Genomic DNA, 21,548 nt, shown 5'->3' with positions numbered 1-21,548 from the left:
GGAGATTTATGCAATTATCTTTCTGCTCAGCAGTAAGACAATCAGCCAAAACTACACCTTCCACAAGAGCATCTTGTTCTGTGGAAGAGAAGAGATCAGGTAGAGGATCACTGTCTTCTTCCTGTCCCTCATCTGTTGCCATGAGCAGGGTGAGATCAGCCCTGTCATAGTAGGGTTTCAGGCGGTTGACATGGAGCACCCTAAGGGGACTCCTGGCAGTGCCTAAGTCAACCAAGTAGGTGACTTCACCCTTCTTTTCAACAATTGTGTGGGGTCCACTCCATTTATCTTGGAGTGCTCTTGGGGCCACAGGCTCCAAGACCCACACTTTCTGCCCTGTTTGGTACTGAACCAAAACAGCCTTCTGATCATGCCATTGCTTCTGGAGCTCTTGGCTGGCCTGAAGGTTTTTACTGGCCTTTTTCATGTATTCAGCCATCCTTGATCTGAGGCCAAGTACATAATCCACAATATCCTGCTTAGGAGCTTTTAAAGGTTGTTCCCAACCCTCCTTTACAAGTGTGAGTGGACCCCTAACAGGGTGTCCAAAAAGAAGTTCAAAGGGGCTGAAGCCCACTCCTTTCTGGGGTACCTCCCTGTAGGCAAAAAGGAGGCATGGTAGAAGGATATCCCATCTCCTGCGGAGTTTTTCAGGGAGTCCCATAATCATGCCTTTGAGAGTTTTATTAAATCTCTCCACCAGTCCATTTGTTTGTGGATGATAGGGTGTTGTGAACTTGTAAGTTACACCACACTCCTTCCACATGGCCTTTAAGTATGCAGACATGAAATTGCTTCCTCTTTCTGATACTACTTCCTTTGGGAAGCCCACCCTGGAAAATATTCCCAGGAGGGCCTTTGCCACTGCAGGAGCTGTAGTGGTCCTTAAAGGAATAGCTTCAGGATATCTTGTGGCATGGTCCACTACCACTAAGATAAACCTATTGCCTGAAGCAGTAGGAGGGTCAAGGGGGCCAACTATGTCAACCCCTACCCTTTCAAAGGGAACCCCAACCACAGGCAGTGGGATAAGGGGTGCCTTTGGGGTGCCACCTGTCTTGCCACTGGCTTGACAGGTTTCACAGGACTTGCAAAATTCCTTTGTGTCCTCAGACATCCTAGGCCAATGAAACAATGGTACCAATCTGTCCCAAGTTTTCATTTGACCCAGGTGCCCAGCTAAGGGAATGTCATGTGCCAGTGTTAGGAGGAACTTTCTGTACTCCTGAGGAATCACTAATCTCCTGGCAGCTCCAGGTTTAGGATCCCTATGCTCAGTGTACAAGAGGTTGTCCTCCCAGTAAACTCTGTGAGAGTCACTGACATCCCCATTAGCCTGTTTGACAGCTTGCTGTCTGAGACCCTCTAATGTGGGACAGATTTGCTGTGCCACACTCAGCTCCTCTCTGGCAGGCCCCCCTTCACCCAAAAGCTCAGCAGTGTCTGCTTCCAGCTCCTCTGGTGTAGGTTCTGCACAGGGAGGGAATTCTTCTTCCTCAGAAGTAGAATCCACTGTAGAGGGAGGGATAGTAGGAAGTGGTTTGCTTCTACTAGCCCTAGCTTTAGGGAGCACTTGGTCCATTGTTCCAGGATCCAAGCTTCCCTGTCCTTTTTGCTTTTTGGCCTGAGCCCTTGTCAAAGCAAAAATATGCCCTGGAATGCCCAGCATTGCTGCATGGGCCTCCAACTCCACATCTGACCAAGCTGATGTCTCCAAATCATTCCCTAATAGACAGTCTACAGGTAAATCTGAAGCTACCACAACTTTCTTTGGACCAGTTACCCCCCCCCAGTTGAGATTTACAACAGCCATGGGGTGGCTTTGTGTTATGTTGTGAGCATCGGTTACTTGGTACTGGTGTCCAAGTATGTGTTGTTCAGGGTGCACCAGTTTCTCAATCACCATTGTGACACTGGCACCTGTGTCCCTGTAGGCCTGGACCTCAACACCATTTATTAGGGTTAGTTGCTTGTACTTCTCCAAGTTATGGGGGCAAGCAACCAAAGTGGCTAAATCAATAGCCCCTTCAGAGACTAAAGTAGCCTCTGTGGTCTCCCTAATCAGACCAACCCCAACTAAATTACCAAAAGTGAGCCCAGCTACTCCCTTGGATTGGCTATTAGTAGGTTTGCTCCCACCACCACTGCTATTAGTAGGGACACTAGGTGTAGCAGTAGGGGTTGTGGTGGTAGGAGCTGTGGTGCCTTTCTTTGGACAACTGGGATCTGTTGTCCAATGGCCTTTTATTTTACATAAATAGCACCATGGTTTCTTTTCCTTGTTCTGATTAAAGGAGGATTTGGACCCACCACCCCCACCAGAGTGTTTTTGTGGGCCTGATGAAGACTCATTTTTAGATTTGTCCCCACCCTTGTCAGAAGACTTACCATCCTTCTTTTTGTTGCCATCTTTGTCACCCCCTGTATGAACTTTTCTGTTCACTCTTGTTCTGACCCATTTGTCTGCCTTCTTTCCCAATTCTTGGGGAGAGGTCAGATCAGAGTCCACCAAGTACTGGTGCAACAAATCAGACACACAATTATTAAGAATATGCTCTCTCAGGATTAAGTTATACAGGCTGTCATAATCAGTAACTTTACTGCCATGTAACCACCCCTCCAAGGCCTTCACTGCCTGGTCAATGAAATCAACCCAGTCTTGTGAAGACTCCTTTTTGGTATCTCTGAACTTTATCCTGTACTGTTCAGTGGTTAAGCCATAACCATCCAGGAGTGCATTCTTAAGAACTTGGAAATTGTTAGCATCATTTTCTTTTACAGTAAGGAGCCTATCCCTACCTTTTCCAGTAAATGATAGCCATAGGATAGCAGCCCACTGCTTTTGAGGGACATCCTGTACAGCACAGGCCCTCTCAAGTGCAGCAAACCACTAGTTAATGTCATCCCCCTCCTTATAAGGGGGAACTATCTTGTGCAGATTCCTGGAATCATGCTCTTTTGCAGGATGACTATGGGGAATACTGCTGCTGCCACCATGGGTATCTAAACCCATCTTCTGTCTTTCCCTCTCTATTTCTAAAGACTGTCTATCCAAATCCAGCTGTTGCTTCTTGAGCTTCAGTCTGGTTTGCTCCACTCTCAATCTATTGAGCTCCCTTTCTAACAATCTGTCATCAGGGTGGGTGGGAGGGACATTTCTAGATACAGAGGTATGATGGGAATGAACAGATGGAGACCTGTCCCTTACAGAGGGCACCCTAACAGCTTGGCTACCAGTATAATGTGAGAGCACACCATTAGTATGGTGTGATTCAACCTCTGTACCAACTATGCTAGACTGTCTAGTAATGGGCAGGCTGAGAAGTTTCTTTCCTGAACCTTTTCCTGGGGGAGTCCCTGGATCAGATTGTGAACCATTAGCTGCTTTTTCACCAGATTGGGCACTTATGGCCTTATCCTGTACTCTAAGCATGTTAATTAACAGTTCTAAGGAAGGATTCTTCCCTACACTCAAACCTCTCTCTATGCAGAGACTCCTTGCTCCTTTCCAGCTAAGGTGATCATATGCAAGTTTGGACAGTTCAACATTTTGGCCTGTGCCAGACATTTTTTTAGAGAGAGTTAAAGTGATAGGAAAAGAGAAAAAAGTTTTCAGAACTTTTTGGAAAGACAGAAAAAAACTTTTTAAACTTTTAAGAACTTTTTGAAAGTTTAGAAGTACTTTTCAGCACTTAGAAAAGAGTGAAAAGAGGAAATGCAAAACTTTTTGGCTATGTGTATATACACTGACCTTGTTTTGTATATTTTTCTCTTATGAAAAGTACAATGACAAGAGTGGTAAGTAGTCTCAAGCGCTTATCCCACCACTGCACAACCAATGTAGGAGGCTGGACTGGCTTGTAGTGAGTACCAAGGGGTACTTGCACCTTGCACCAGGCCCAGTTATCCCTTATTAGTGTATAGGGTGTCTAGCAGCTTAGGCTGATAGATAATGGTAGCTTAGCAGAGCAGCTTAGGCTGAACTAGGAGACGTGTGAAGCTACTACAGTACCACTTAGTGTCATATGCACAATATCATAAGAAAACACAATACACAGTTATACTAAAAATAAAGGTACTTTATTTTTATGACAATATGCCAAAGTATCTTAGAGTGTACCCTCAGTGAGAGGATAGGAAATATACACAAGATATATATACACAATAGCAAAAATATGCAGTATAGTCTTAGAAAACAGTGCAAACAATGTATAGTTACAATAGGATGCAATGGGGAAACATAGGGATAGGGGCAACACAAACCATATACTCCAAAAGTGGAATGCGAACCACGAATGGACCCCAAACCTATGTGACCTTGTAGAGGGTCGCTGGGACTATTAGAAAATAGTGAGAGTTAGAAAAATAACCCTCCCCAAGACCCTGAAAAGTGAGTGCAAAGTGCACTAAAGTTCCCCTAAGGACAAAATAGTCGTGTTAGAGGGAAAATGCAAGGAAAACACAAATCAGCAATGCAACAACGATGGATTCCTGACTGAGGGTACCTGTGGAACAAGGGGACCAAGTCCAAAAGTCACAAGCAGCTCGGAGATGGGCAGATGCCCAAGAAATGCCAGCGGTTGGTGCAAAGAAGCTCTTACTATGCTGAAGAACTGTGAATACTGCAGGAACGACAAGGGCTAGAGACTTCCCCTTTGGAGGATGGATCCCCCACGCCTTGGAAAGTCGTGCAGAAGTGTTTTCCCGCCGGATGGACGCCAACAAGCCTTGCTACACGCAAATCGTTTGTTTGGCGTTTTTGGACGCTGCTGGGGCCCAGGGGGGACCAGGAGGTCGCAAATTGGACCTGCTGAGAGAGGGGACGTCGAGCAAGACAAAGAGCCCTCACTGAAGCAGGTAGCACCCGGAGAAGTGCCAGAAACAGGCACTACGAGGATGCGTGAAACGGTGCTCGCCGAAGTTGCACAAAGGAGTCCCACGTCGCCGGAGATCAACTTAGAAAGTCGTGCAATGCAGGTTAGAGTGCCGTGGACCCAGGCTTGGCTGTGCATGAAGGATTTCCGCCGGAAGTGCACAGGGGCCGGAGTAGCTTGCAAAGTCGCGGTTCCCAGCAATGCAGCCCAGCGAGGTGAGGCAAGGACTTACCTCCACCAAACTTGGGCTGAAGAGTCACTGGACTGTGGGGGTCACTTGGACGGTGTCGCTGGATTCTAGGGACCTCGCTCGTTGTGCTGAGAGGAGACCCAAGGGACCGGTAATGCAGCTTTTTGGTGCCTGCGGTTGCAGGGGGAAGATTCCGTTGACCCACGGGAGATTTCTTCGGAGCTTCTGGTGCAGAGAGGAGGCAGACTACCCCCACAGCATGCACAAGCAGGAAAACAGTCGAGAAGGCGGCAGGATCAGCGTTACAGAGTTGCAGTAGTCGTCTTTGCTACTATGTTGCAGGTTTGCAGGCTTCCAGCGCGGTCAGCGGTCGATTCCTTATCAGAAGGTGAAGAGGGAGATGCAGAGGAACTCGGCTGAGCTCATGCATTCGTTATCTAAAGTTTCCCCAGAGACAGAGACCCTAAATAGCCAGAAAAGAGGGTTTGGCTACCTAGGAGAGAGGAAAGGCTACTAACACCTGAAGGAGCCTATCACAAGGAGTCTCTCACGTCACCTGGTGGCACTGGCCACTCAGAGCAGTCCAGTGTGCCAGCAGCACCTCTGTTTCCAAGATGGCAGAGGTCTGGAGCACACTGGAGGAGCTCTGGACACCTCCCAGGGGAGGTGCAGGTCAGGGGAGTGGTCACTCCCCTTTCCTTTGTCCAGTTTCGCGCCAGAGCAGGGGCTAAGGGGTCCCTGAACCGGTGTAGACTGGCTTATGCAGAATTGGGCTCATCTGTGCCCAACAAAGCATTTCCAGAGGCTGGGGGAGGCTACTCCTCCCCTGCCTTCACACCATTTTCCAAAGGGAGAGGGTGTCACACCCTCTCTCAGAGGAAGTTCTTTGTTCTGCCATCCTGGGCCAGGCCTGGCTGGACCCCAGGAGGGCAGCTGCCTGTCTGAGGGGTTGGCAGCAGCAGCAGCTGCAGTGAAACCCCAGGAAGGGCAGTCTGGCAGTACCAGGGTCTGTGCTACAGACCACTGGGATCATGGAATTGTACCAACAATGCCAGGATGGCATAGAGGGGGCAATTCCATGATCATAGACATGTTACATGGCCATATTCGGAGTTACCATGGTGAAGCTACATATAGGTAGTGACCTATATGTAGTGCACGCGTGTAATGGTGTCCCCGCACTCACAAAGTTCAGGGAATTGGCTCTGAACAATGTGGGGGCACCTTGGCTAGTGCCAGGGTGCCCTCACACTAAGTAACTTTGCACCTAACCTTTACCAGGTAAAGGTTAGACATATAGGTGACTTATAAGTTACTTAAGTGCAGTGTAAAATGGCTGTGAAATAACGTGGACGTTATTTCACTCAGGCTGCAGTGGCAGGCCTGTGTAAGAATTGTCAGAGCTCCCTATGGGTGGCAAAAGAAATGCTGCAGCCCATAGGGATCTCCTGGAACCCCAATACCCTGGGTACCTCAGTACCATATACTAGGGAATTATAAGGGTGTTCCAGTAAGCCAATGTAAATTGGAAAAAATGGTCACTAGCCTGTCAGTGACAATTTGGAATGAAATGAGAGAGCATAACCACTGAGGTTCTGATTAGCAGAGCCTCAGTGAGACAGTTAGTCACTACACAGGTAACACATTCAGGCACACTTATGAGCACTGGGGCCCTGGGTTACCAGGGTCCCAGTGACACATACAACTAAAACAACATATATACAGTGAAAAATGGGGGTAACATGCCATGCAAGATGGTACTTTCCTACAGCTGTGAAGGCTGGGGCCCTATCCCCTGCAGTACGTGCCATTGTGGCTCCAAGATTCAGGACACAGCAGCACACAAAGTGGATGTCTTCCTTGTCTGAATGCCAGGAGTCAAGTGAGCTTGGCCATACAAAATGGTGGTCCAAAGGATGTTACAGGATGTGCTGGGTGCTACTCAACCATGTGAACAGGTACATAAGGTTCCCACAACTTGCTGAATTGAGCACTGTTAAGGCAGCCTCCTACAATATTTCAAATTTCCCACATGTAATAGGGGCCATTGATAGGAATCACATCGCCTTGGTACCTCTGAGGGCCAATGAACAGGTCTGCAGAAACCAGAGAAGTACATATTCGCTCAATGTGCAAGTGGTGTGTCTTGCTGACGAGTACATATCACATGCAACAGTAAAACTCCCTGGTTTGGTGCATGATTCCTACATCCTGAGGAACAGCAGTGTCCCTGCATTGATGTTACAGCTACAGGGAGAAAGGGCCTGGTTAATAGGTATGTGTACTGCTGTCCATGTCAGACATTTGATATCCCTCCCTATGCCTAGCACTGTTACCTATAGCCATATTTCCTTTTTCACACAGGTGACTCCGCATATATCCCAAGTTGCCCTGGCTACTTGCACCTGTTAGACATCCAACTAGTGGAGGGGAGAACAGGTACAATGAGGAACATGGCCAGACAAGGCGGGCAATAGAGAGGACTTTCGACCTCTTGAAAGCTAGATTTCGTTGCCTCCATGTGTCCGGTATTGCCCTACAATACCGACCAGGGAAAGTCTGCAAGATCTTTGCTGCATGCTGCATGCTGCATGCTGCATGCTCCATAATCTGGCCCTCAGAAGGCACATCCCACTGTTGGAGGAGGGGGACATTGAGGCTGGAGCAGTGGTTGAGGCCGGTGACTCTGATACTGAGGAGGAGACAGACGAGGATGAGGCTGATGACAACAAAACTGATTTGATTCATCACTACTTTCGATGATTAACAGGTATGTGTGTTTTGGATGTTATGTGTACTTGGACTATGTATTGGAAAAGCTAGTCTGTACTCAGATTTTGCATGCATCAAGTGTGTGTGGAGACTACTGCCTTCCATCTCAGTTTCCAACCCAAAAGGTAGCTGACTTACCATGAGGGAAATTGGAAATGCATTACTGCCAATGATGTGTTTAATGCTAGTGCCATGACAAAGCATCCTTATGGTTGTACCAAAGTATTTTGATCCTCGGTCTGACTGGGTAAATGTAAGGGACACTTATCAGTCTTGTCCTGTTGTGTAGGCCTATCATGCAGCATTGTCAGTTGGATGTACTTATACACCTGCTAGAGATTCATACTACATCTGTCACTTTGACATTCTTATAGTGCAAATATGTGAATTCGATTGTTGCTTGTAAAAAGAAATGCCACTTTAAACAATGAAGGCACATACACCACAACTTGTGCTAACTGGAGTTTATTGAGTGTTTCATATCAAAGTCCAGAGGAGTGGGGACATGGTTTACATGATGATCAGAGTGGGTGGTCTAGCCATATGTTTCACAGGTCCTATATATATTAGCCTTGGGATGATGGGAACTTGGTGTTGGACAGCCAACAGAGTGTAACAGTGGCACACAAGGGTGACAGTTACGGAGATGGATCACTTCCTGGTGGGGGGATTGGTCTTTGCCTCAGGTCCTGCAGGATGTCTGGATGGTTGACCTCTTTTACAGGGGTGTCCCTCAGCTGCAGGTGTGCTGGTGATCTGTGGATCCTCCTGCTGGGCCTCCATTCCAGTAGCAGGTGTTGATGTAGGGGCAGAGGTATTGTGTGCATACTGGATGGGGCCTGCTGTTGGGTGGAGAACTTACACAGTATGGTGTTGAGTTATTTGAACTCCCCTAACATGGAGACAATGGTGGCATTCAGTACCAGCACTGCTGCATGTCCTCCTGGTGGTATTCCCCCTGCAGCCTTTCGGTCTCCTGCAAGGTGGTGAGTATCTGGTCCATCTTGCCCTGGGATTGCTCAGAGACTCCCAGGACTTTGGAGACGGCCTACTAGCCGGTCGTGTCCTGTTGCTGCCTTGTCGTCTGACCCACAATTGCCCTCCCACTGGCCCTTGCCCCCTGTGCCTGTGTCCCTGGTGCAATGTGCCCCCTCCCACTGACACCAGGATCATCATTGTCTTGGGATTGCAATGTTGACTAATGCCCCTGTACTGTTAGGCACACTAATGTTTGAGATGACCTTGGGACACAGGTTTGTGAAAGTGGACTCTGCTGTGCAATGGATGCCACAGGGGAGGGGGATTCCGTTGTGGACAGGGGGAGGCTGGTGGTGGTGGACTGACCACTCATGCCTGATGGGCCAGGTACGTCATCCCTATCCAGACTTCCTAGCGACTCCGCCTCTATTGGTCCTGCTTCCAGGGCTGGGCTTTCTGTCACTTGCATCCTCTGCTGTGTGGCAGTACTTGGGAGACTTGTAGAATGAGAGGTATTATGTTGCATGATGGTATTCTACAAGTGGTACACATGGTTGTATGCCATCGTTGTCTGGATTTGCAGAGCAGTAATGGCATTGACAGTTACTAGTCTACTTGTTGACAGTTGAATGTTGCAATGGTCCTATTTTGATCAATAGTTGGTATTGGTCTTGCTACTGTCATTGCCATGTACTGATGTGCATTCCAATATCTTGTTGAGGAAGGAGGGTGACATGATTTTGCATGCAGTTGCACAGACGTGAAGTGGATTTAGCAGTCATGCAAGGGTAGGGAGTGTTGCAGTGTGGTAGTTGTAGTACTTGCTGCAGTGTGGGGAATCTATTCACTAGGTGGGCCTATGAGGGAATGGTGTTAGTAGGGAGCTGGTGCATGCAAGGGTGGGTATTGGATCAATGGTGATTTTGTGCATGTGAGGGTGGTCTCAGGGGGTGACAGGGTGGTAGGGGTACATGCAGTGCAGGGGTATATGTTGGCCAGGGAGTGTAGTTGACTTACCAGTGTCCAGTCCACTTGGTATTCCCATCAGCCCGTCTAGGTGTAGGATGGCCAAGACCTTCTCCTCCAACAATGATAACTCCAGTCTTCATGACAGCAAATTGGTGTTGTGATGCCAAGGCCCATACTTGCCCCCGGAGGTCATCCCACCTCCTCCTAATGTCATCCATTTTGCATGGACAGTTTCCCACTGCGTTCAGCCTGACAACGATCCTCTGCCATAAGTCAGTTTTCCGGGCAATGGATGTCTGCTGGATCTGTGCTCCAAACAGTTGCAGCTCCACTCTGACAATTTCGTCGACCATGACCCTCAGCTCCTCATCTGTGAATCGTGTTTTTTTTTGTGGTGCCATGGTAGTTGTGTTGTGGGTGGTAGGGTGGTGTGTGTCATGTGCAGGGATGCTGGGTGTGCTGTTTGTTGGTGTGAGTTTGAGTAATAGGATGTTCATGTGGTTTGTGGTGTTTGTGTGCAGTGGTGATGTGCGTGTCTTGTTGCTCTTGTTGATGTTTGTTGTGAGATGCATGTTCAGTGTGATGGTGTCTGTGATATCTAGGTACAGTGCCTTCCGTACGTGTGGTCTTGCCTAACTATGACAGACTTTCTGGGTGCAAAGGATTCTGGGTATGTGTGGGGGGTGTTTTGTAGTGCTCTGATCAGGTGTGTGTGTTGTGTGTATGTTTATCAGGTGTGGGGTATTGGTATTGTTCAATGAGGTGCAGTGTTCTGGTGGAGGTGCTTTTTTGTCTGCAACGGTTCGGACTGACAATGGATTATCGCCATGCTAAGACTGCAGTGCTGATTTGTGATTCGTGATTTGGAGGGCGGGATGTTGTCGGTGGCGGTGCTGGTGGTGGATACGCCTCTTTCACACTGACAATCAGGCTGACAGTGTCGGAATTTTGGTTTTTGTTTGGCAGTGTTGTGTGTGACTCTTAAAACGGCGGTCTTCAGACTGCCATCACTGGTGGTCTTTTGGTGCCCGCTTGTGGTGCCCTCTTCTGTAAAGACCGGAGAAGTTAAAATGACTACCTTTGTCTCCTAAGTTAAACCTTATCGCTAGTTGCCAAGCTACCAATGGTTGAGCTGGGGTAAATTTATTTTATTTAAAGTTGATTTTTGGTAAGGGCAAGTAAGTACCTACACTTAGCAATAGGCCACTAACCCCCACTAGGTTCAGTTAGGTCTCAACAAATTAACCGTAGCTCAACCCTTGGTAGCTGGGCAACGAGCAACAAGGCTTAAGTTAAGAGACAAAGGCCCTCACTATGACCCTGGCGGTCGGCAGTAATATGGTGGAAAATACTGCCAACAGGCTGGCGGTACTTTCCACCATATTATGACATTGGCGGTTTGGCTGAAGCCAAACCGCCAATGTACCACACAAACTGCCACGGCGGTAACAGCTGCCGGGCTGGAGATACTAATCTCCAGCCCGGCGGCCATCACTGTACCGCCTGCGGGATAATGACCCTCACCTACCGCCATTGTTTTGTGGCTTCCTTACCACCACGAAAGCCATGGCAGTAGGCACTATCAGTGACAGGGAATACCTTCCCTGTCACTGATAGAGGTCTTTACCCACCCCCACCTCCCTTTCCAGATACCCCTCAACCCCCCTTCCTCTCCAAACCCCCCTACATTCATGCCCCCTTAACACACATGCATACACACACCAATTCCCACATGCATCCACGCATGCATACATCCATTCACACACATCTGCACACACTTTCATACATACAGGCAGACACGCATTCACAGAACACAACATACATGCACTCGTACCTCCATCCATGCACACACATTCAACACGAAACACACACCTGCATATATGCACACACATTCATACACACCCCCACACACAAACACAACACCCCTGCCTGTGTTCAGGGGGTCCTCAGGCAGGAGACAGGACGAGGCGCTGCTGCCACCAGCAGAACACCGCCAGGCCATATTATGGGTCACAATATGGCCGGCGGCAGTCTACTGGTGTGGCGCTGCCGGTGGCAGCAGCTCCACCTTACCACCATCCGCTGGCATAGCCACAGCTGGATTTCTACCATTCTTGTGGCGGAAATCCGTCTGTGGTCATGATACGGTGGTCGACTGGTAGCCGTGGCGACGGTCTTTTGGCAGCAATCACCGTGGCGGTAGGCGGTTTTTACCGCCAATATCATAATGAGGGACAATGGGGGTCATTCTGACCCCGGCGGTCTGAGACCGCCGGGGCCAGGGTCGGCGGAAGCACCGCCGACAGACCGGCGGTGCCCCGCAGGGCATTCTGACCGCGGCGGTTCGGCCGCGGTCAGATGCGGGAAACCGGCGGTCTCCCGCCGGTTTCCCGCTGCCCTTGAGAATCCTCCATGGGGATTCTGACACCCCCTACCGCCATCCTGTTCCTGGCGGGATGGCGGTAGGGGGTGCCGCGGGGCCCCTGGGGGCCCCTGCAGTGCCCATGCCAATGGCATGGGCACTGCAGGGGCCCCCGTAAGAGGGCCCCACAAAGTATTTCAGTGTCTGCTATGCAGACACTGAAATACGCGACGGGTGCCACTGCACCCGTTGCACCTTCCCACTACGCCAGCTCAATTCTGAGCCGGCGTCCTCGTGGGAAGGTTGATTTGCCCTGGGCCTCCGCCGCCCGCCGAAGTTAGAATCACCCCCAATGTGTTTAAATCATTCAAGTATTACAAAACAGTAAATAAGTAAAACACAATAACAATCTAACAACAGTTTGTGAAAATATATTACATTTTTATCTTTAAAATGACACCAAAATGATTAAAATCCGATAAGGGGAACCGGAGATATGAATTTTTAAAGAATTAATGTTTTCTAGCGCATACAAGCAACTAGCACTCAAAGGGTTATAAAAAGGTCCCACTGGACAGGAACAAAGTCCTGAGTTCAGGCCACCCACGAGTTAACACTGTTACACTTACTTTCAGAAGTGTTTCTTGACTCAGGAAAGTGGTCCACAGCACCAGACAAGAGCTCAGAGGCTGTGGTTTGCCTCTTGGGGTCTGGGACTACAACTCCCACAATGCACTTCTTCAACGTATAGAGTTGCTCCAAACGTCTCCAAACTTCTCTATCTTCTTCCACAGGTCCTTTTTGGATCCTTGAGGTGTCCACAACTTGATCCAAGGTTGCAGAAGCTCTGAGTTGCTCCTTGGGAGTTGGGACTACAATTCCCAGAATGTACCTGGGATGAATACTCAAATGGCCACTGGACGCGGGTCAGCTGGGCTCTGCTTGCAGGACTTGATGCAGGGGACTCTGGGCAGCTCCTTTGTGCCTGTAGCAAACAGGAAGTCCCTTCTTCAAGCAGTAGAAGACAGGCAAAGTTTTTTAAGTGTAAAAGCCCAAGTGTGCAGCTGGTACAGTCTTTCAGAGTGCAGTGTCCAGGTGCAGGTCAGAGGTCCAGCAGGACAGACCTTCTTCATCTTTGTCATATTCCTTGTGGGGATCTTAGGCATGGTTGCAGCTCTACCATATTTATACTGGGGTGGAAAGCAGGGGGGCCCGACGGTCCAGTCACAGGCAAGCCACTTCCCCCTTGGATGACCACTTCCTGGGAAGTGTGGCAAAAATCAATCCCAAGGAGCAAAATTCTTTAAAAATCCAACATGGCTGAAACTTAATTTTGGATGTTAGATATGGTTAAGCCCATCCACTGTTGTGGGTCAAAATCCTAAACACACTCCTCTCCTGCCTTCTACTAATCTAATCAAGAGGGCACCTAATTTTCTGCGGTTGCAGGAAATGGGGGAGGTCCTGAACTGTTCCACATGTCCTTACCAGCCTATGAAGCCTAGTTTGGCTGCTCTCCCCCTATCCTGTTTCACCATCTGCTGAGGCAGAACTCCTCCCCCAGGCACATCCTTTGTGTTCAGAACAGGCCACTGCATACATCATCAAGGCAGCCTGGCCAGCCTGCCAGAGTCTGGCCAATGAGAGAAGGGCACTACGTAGGTGAAGTTGGAAACATTCAGGTAGGGTTTCAAAACTCTTTACCTGAACTAGTTATATTAAATCTAACAATGGCAGTTGTGGGATTTATTATAACAATTCATTTGATACCAGACTGAAGGTATCTTTCTCTTATGGGGACTTTTTAAATTAAAATAAAGTCTCCCCATTTTAGCATATATAGGCCATTCACTGCAGTGAGGGAAAAACAAATTTGGCTATTTTACCTCACCAGGGCCTATAATTATTTTTTTATAAGGTACCTACTTATAGTTACATGGCACCCAACCCTAGGGGCATATAGGGCACACCTTAGGGGTGACATATATGTAAAAATAAGGTTGTTTAAGACTTCGGAAGTACTTTTAATTCCAAAGTAAAATTTGCATATAACTTTAATATAAAAGTAGCCAGCAAGGCAGGCCTGCCTATAAAATGACACTGGGCACCTCTGCTATCCAGCCATGGGTGCATTACCTATGCTGGGGTCCCCAAACCTACATGCCCTACCAGATACTAGGGACTTATAGGTAGGTTGATACTGCCAATTATAATTAGCCTAATTAGCATATCCAAGTTACACAGAGCACTGGCCTTGGGACTGGTAAGCAATAGCCAGGGCACAGCCAAGAGTCAGTAATCACCAGTATCTGCCCAAAACATTTGGGGGGCCCAGGGCAAAAAATATGACTTTCTTACAGCATCCCTACACATTTCACTCAGCACTCACCCCACACTTCTACAGCTTACACAGCACACAGTTTTGTACCCCACACAATACACAACAACCGTCACCCACTCACATCACAGCACCCACACCTCATCGTTAAAAATTGTCCAACACATTTTTCACTACCTCACCATCTCTTCCACCACCACCATGTCCCCAGAATAACATCCAAGTTTCACAGATGATGAGTTTAGGGTCATGGTGGATGAAATTGTCAGAGTAGAGCCATACGTTTTTGGAGCACAGGTCCAGCAAACATCAATAGCCAGGAAAATGGAGTTGCGGCAAAGGATAGTCGACAGTGAATTCTGTAGGCAGTTACCCACGCACAAGGGAGGACCTCAGGATGAGGTGGAACAACCTCCGGAGGAAGGTACATTCCATAGCTGCCAGGCACCAGCTGGCGGTCCGCAAGACTGGTGGTGGACCCCTACCTCCTCCTCCTACTTTCATATCATGTGAGGAGAAGGTCATGGACATACTGCATCTTGAGGGCCTGACAGGAAAAGATGGGGGAGATGAATCTGGCAAGTCACTACACAATTCATGTCACCAAAATGTTTTGTATTGCATGCTCACTAATCACCTTTCCCCACCTCAATGACCAAACCACCCACTTCCCCTGTGTACAAATGTCTAAATACTCCTGTCTAGAATGCCACATGTCAACTAAACTCAGCCTGGGCCACAGTGTTTGTGTATGCCATGTGAAGTACAGGGACCGACAGCACTACAACTCCCGCAGGCACTGTTCCACCTGTAATAAAACCAGAACAGTGTACTCAATTTTACAATGTCTTGCATGTGAAACTAACAAGCAATTTAACTTACCCCAAAAGCACCACTAACTTACAGTCCATTGCAATGACAGCAACTCTATAGCCCACTACAAGCAAACCACAACTACAGCTGTGTCTCTTACCAAACTGCCCTTTGAGAAAACCTTCCTAACAATGTCATATGCTCACCCGGGAGGGAAAACACTATGGGAAACTGGATGTACTTGCAGTACATTCATAGTGAGGCCGGGGTCAAATGGTAACTCCCATACTGTGTGCCAGCTCTGTCACCATTGTGCATTGTCCAGCTCTAAGTTGAATCAATGATGCCATACACCTTACTAGGAGAGAAATGTACATTGTCATGTCTTAACTCAGGCAAGATATGAAGGTATCAGCAGACATCTAAACACCAACATATTCCAAGAGCTTAAAGAACGGTGTATGTAACTTCAAATCTCTGGGTCCCACATTGCTCTAACCCAGTTTTGGAAGAAGCTGGCATTGTCATATCAGGGGATCATGTAAAGGCAGAGTGTGCATGTCGAATACCATGTCTAGTTTCCAAAGTTTAGCATCACTTGTTGCATCACTTACAGCAACTGTGTGTTCCACTTCTCCTACAGGTAACCTTGCCATTTTCAACATGGAGAGGACATCAGAGACTGACACAACCCCTCTGGATGAAGGCGCCAGTGAGGAAAATACCCCTGGATATTTGGACACTGAGGACAAAGCTGGCCCATCAGGGACAGCTGCGCAGTCAACAACTGTGAGGACACTATCTTCCAAGTATTTGGAGCCTACCAACATTCCCAAGGCATGATGAGACAGATACTGACCATGATGGGGAAGATCTGACAGCTGCAGAGGGACAACCACCAGGAAGCCATGCATCAGTGGCAGGACCAAAATGCCATCCTGGCTTCCATTACTAGGACGCTGAGGGACATGAATACCACCCTGAGTAGGTTTTGTACTGAACATCAGACCTCTTCCATTAGCAATAAAACATCAGGCCCTGCTACATCCGTGGCTGCTAATAGAATGGAGGCCCTGCCAGGGGAAGGGGATACTTAAGAGATCCCACCCACTGTAGCAGAAGAACCCCCCCTGCAAACGTGGATGTCTACCCAGAGATCCAGGAGGAGCATATGCCAGGATCAAACCCGCTGCCAGGAAGTGATCCTCTACTGATTGGTTCCCCTTGTGTGGCACAGATATACACTGTTGACTGTTCTGAAACCTATCTCCATTTTCCTATGGCACAAGAACACTAGCTTTGTGTTTCCAAATGGTGTAGTAGTTACCCTGATGATTTCATCCGCCATGACTGAACCTTCCACTGTTTTGTTTGTGTTATTTTGGTTTCTTATCACTCAATTTGCGGTGTAGTCCCCAATAACTACCACCTATCCACAGATGATGTGTAGTGTAATTTATCAACCATATACAACTGTCATGTATGAAAGGCTTGTATTAAAATGTTCCTCCCTAATGTAAAACATTTGCCATGGTTATTACACAAGTACTATATAACCAGGATACATATTGCATTGCCAATGTATTATATACACAACACAAATCACTTGTAGTGAACGTTCTCACATCTTTATTTGGTACTAATGTCCCTGGTCATGGAACCCTCCACTTACCATGGTCAGGTATCTGTAGGCTTGCCACTCACCTATGTTAGTCTTCAGACACATGCACATTGGTCTGCAAAGTGGAAACACACTGACAGCTATGTACAAGTTAGTTCACATACAACAAAAAACATTATGATGTTAGAGGGTTTGGATACCACATTATGACATGTCTTTGAGACCAATGAACACACACATGCACCCATTGGCCCCACCTCCAATACCAAACAGCTTTTAGTGTGGAAAAGGATACTTCCATCCCACTGTACTGACAGTCTGGGCGTAGAACTCACACAGCACAAATCTCATGCCAGATGTCTGCAAATCCCATCTGCCTGTGACACTGTCAGATATTGCCAAATGAGGATGGGCCAAACAGTCAATCTGCAATCTGAAAATGACAAATGTAAGGTGCAGGTCACATTGATACATGTACATTACACTGCCAAATCATATGTGCATATGTTACTTTAATTGTTCATTGCGAAAACATTAGACCATGTACATAACCGTTCTGTACACACTCCAAGTAACAATCTGCATGGATATCTGAGTCATGGGCTTTGGAGCTACTTATAACCTATCTGAGGGTCATAATAGGGACCGTATCTGGTATTCTTAACCTCACCAATACCCCATTGAATCATTTCTATTGTATCAAATCATATTCATTGATTCAGTTGAAGTACTGATTGATGATATCAGCCCTGATCTCTCCAGCTTCATCCTCATCATACTCATCCTCACTTGGCAAATCTGCATTTCCACCCACAGGATCTGCTGGCTCCCCCTCATCTGATATGAATGGTATCTGACGTCTCAGGGCGAGGTTGTGGAGCATGCAGCAGGCAACATCAAGCCTTGTTGGGTGAGTAAAGAAGGGCACCTCTAGACTTGTCAATGCTGCAAAACCTTACCTTCAGGAGCCTAAATGTCCACTCCATGACACGCCTTGTCCTTCCCTGGACGTCATTGAAGAGGACTACACCTGGTGTGGTTGGGTACTTCACTGGTGTCAACAACCAAGGATGGTTTGGGTAGCCAGAGTCTCCTGTAAGGAATGGTTACAACAATCCAAACATTAATCTTGGACATCCACATACATGGTAGCAGATAAAAGGTACAGACACACATTACATATATGACTTAGCAAACAGCCAGCCCCTCTCTGTGTATAGTTGTGTAATTAGCAGAGGGATGTTGCTGTTCTGCATGATGAAGGAATCATGAACTGACCCTAGATACTTTGCACAAACTTGTGAAATGTAGAGGTCAGCCAAACAGACCACTTGGACATTGATGAAGTGGAGGTTTTTCCTGTTCCTATATACATGTCCATGGGCACTTGGGGGAACCAAGGCTACATGGGTGTCATATATGGCTCCAACCACGTGTGGAATGTGTCCCAAAGCAGCCTTTACATGGGCCAAATCCCCATGTTTGGGAAATCTGATGTAGCTGTCCAGGTGTTTCAACAATGCAGAGTACAGCCTTCAAACCCAGACTGTACATGGGCTGAGACATCCCTCAAGTTAGTGCCACTGTATTTTGAAAGGACTCAGTGGTCAGGAAGTGTAGCACTGACATCCTGCTCCAACTGATGACAGAGATCCATGATTGTCTGCTTACACAGGCGGTAGATTTGGATGACATTTCGCTCCTCCATTGTGTGCAGGTCTGCTAGTGGACGGTTCACTTGAGATTGCCTTGCTCTTCTCATGCCAGGGTATCTATCTGGGGCAAAACCAGAAACTATGTGTATGACTCAATCTATATATCATAAGTATGATCACACCAACATCACAGATAAAGCTACATTATGGCACAAGACACAGTGAAAAAGTTGTACTCAGCACATACCTAGGCAACATTTGCCTAAATACTGTAATCAGATCCCCTTAACCCTAGCATTCTCTTTGAACAGAAAAACATGTCACTGGCTGTAAAAGGGACATCAACTTACGTAGCATGTGTAACATAGCTGGAACACCTATACTATGTTCAGATCGTTACAATACTGTTTCATGTACATAACTCAGGACACTTCATTTTCACATCCTATACATATTAACTCCACATTGCTACATGTTTTCATTAAGCCAGCAGTTAACACATCATCACAAAATATGAATCTTATTCAATGACGTAACTTCAATAACCTTAACATGCATATATGAGACACAAAATAGCAGCTGGCTTACCTACTGTACTGGACATCAGTAAGTGACCTAACTCTGCTGGCTGATGTGGTCATGGCAGTAGGCGATCACAACTGCAGGGGATGTTGCCATTGGAACACATTGCTGACTTTGGTCGACTTGGGCCAATGGCGACGTCCGCTGGTGGTTACAGTCCTGTAAGTGGCAGACATGACCGCCATCCCATGCTTCATGTGACCTGAACTGCTGTGAACTGCCTCTGGGAGCAATCATGTCGCATCCTACAGGTGATAGGGCCCCTGCCTTCTCGGCTGATGAGCTGGACAAGTTTGTGGAGGAGGTCCTGTATGGACAGCTATATTGTGCACCAGAGGAGCAGGTAAGTGCACTGCTATATGAATGTATGAAATGTTGAGTGTATGATGATGTTGATGGAATGTGGATGGAATGAAGGATTGGGATGATATGTGTGGGTAGACGGGCATGTGCACATGTGCATAGATGGTTTTGATCCCTGATACATAGCAGGGAGTGTGTGATGTATGTACCCTGACCCATAGAAAAACTGTACAATATGATAAATGAAGATGGTATTTGAAATAGTTGTATATCTTTATACCATGTTTAAAGACATGCTTGTGGTTTGGTCATATGTTTCTAGCAAAGACCTGGTACTGTATATGAATGTTGCATGCCTGACTCCACTTCACACATGGCCTTTCTGCAGATTGTCGTTCCACATAGAAATGGATGTTGGAGGAAGTGCTTTGTATGGCTACTTGCACTAACTTTTGTTTCACCCTTCTTGTTTTGGGATGGTACATGTGGCCATGACTTTCTCCTCTTGTCTGTGTCATTCATGAAGGTCAATGTTCACCAGAACTGACTTAACATTTTTTCATCCCTATGCCATGCCAGTGTATGAAGTGATAGAATCTAAGCTGTGACGATGTGGTATGTGAAAAGGGTCAAAGATCTCCAAGGAACACATGGGTGTAAAGTCCTCGACATTGGTACACAAGTGTGCGTATACAAGTGTGTATAGGGACATATTACTCTCATATGTTATCCCTTCTGTACAAATGCATATGATGATGCACATGTGACTGGGTCATATGTTTACCAGTATACTTCTATACATACTCTGCTGGTTGATACTTCCCACCTACAGATCCATACTCCCAATATCATGATGATAAGTTGTTCAGGTCTTTGCCTTCTGTCCATTCTAATGCCCCTTGATACATGTCTATGTGCAACATAGAGCCTGCCAAGTTTTAGTCATACCTACTTTTCATGAGGTTTCTGATGAGTGACAACTTCATGTAAGGCTTTGATGTCCATCTGACATTTCGCATGTCATACTTGCTAAACTTACTCAGAGCTGTTAGGGGGTGAACCCATTTGGTAAGTGAGGGCTGTACATTGACCCCTGTAATGTCTCATCTGAGTGTGCATCCTACATTTTGGAAACCATGGAGGTATTGCTATACTATTATTGCAGCACATACATTATCAGAGTTCTGAATGTTAATACCATGTACATGTTCTTTGGATGGTAAGTAGCTACACAGCTATTTCCTTACTCATTGTGTTATGGCCATGCTAAATAGGCCAAGGCATCTTATGAACAGTTATATTCTTCACTGGTTTTTGACAACAGCATGTGTACATTGTAAGGTTCTGTAATAAATAAACATTGTAATGTATCATAGACATACTTTATTGTGCTTTATTTAATATGTTTTGATTGTGTTTAATATGGAAACCTATTATTTCCACTGGCTACATTGTGGTGCAGGTGTTGTCGTTCACATTCACATGTGGGTGGAATGGTATGTGTAGTCAGTCGTTTGGCTAGACTCAAGGTGTATGTCTCCATCATGGTATCCTCAGATGTAATTTATGTCATTGACAAAATCTGACACATATGTAAGACTCCTCATGTCTGAAGTGTGGATAGTGATGTTGCTATTCAAGCATTGGACTATTGCTGTTACCCCTCATCATGATACATTGTACTATATGTGGCCCTCATACACATGACAGGTGTTCATTATCTTTAAGGACTAGGGGCCTGATTACAACTTTGGAGGATGTTAATCCGTCCCAAAAGTGACGGTAAAGTGACGGATATACCACCAGCCGTATTACGAGTCCATTATATCCTATGGAACTCGTAATACGGCTGATGGTATATCTGTCACTTTACCGTCACTTTTGCGACGGATTAACACCTCCTCCAAAGTTGTAATCAGGCCCAAAATATGCTACCTGTGGCCGTCTGTGGGTAAATGCTATGAGCTAATTGGGCCCTTATGAGTGTGCAAGACTTTCTTTACAGGCAGAAAATGGCTAAGATAAGCAAGTTAGAAAAGTATGTATCATCCTTTCCTACATGACTATTGGTACATGTGTTGGTGACATGTG

This window comes from Pleurodeles waltl, chromosome 4_1, assembly GCF_031143425.1.
Source record: "Pleurodeles waltl isolate 20211129_DDA chromosome 4_1, aPleWal1.hap1.20221129, whole genome shotgun sequence".
NCBI lineage: Eukaryota > Metazoa > Chordata > Amphibia > Caudata > Salamandridae > Pleurodeles > Pleurodeles waltl.
Note: the sequence above shows the minus strand (reverse complement) of the source record.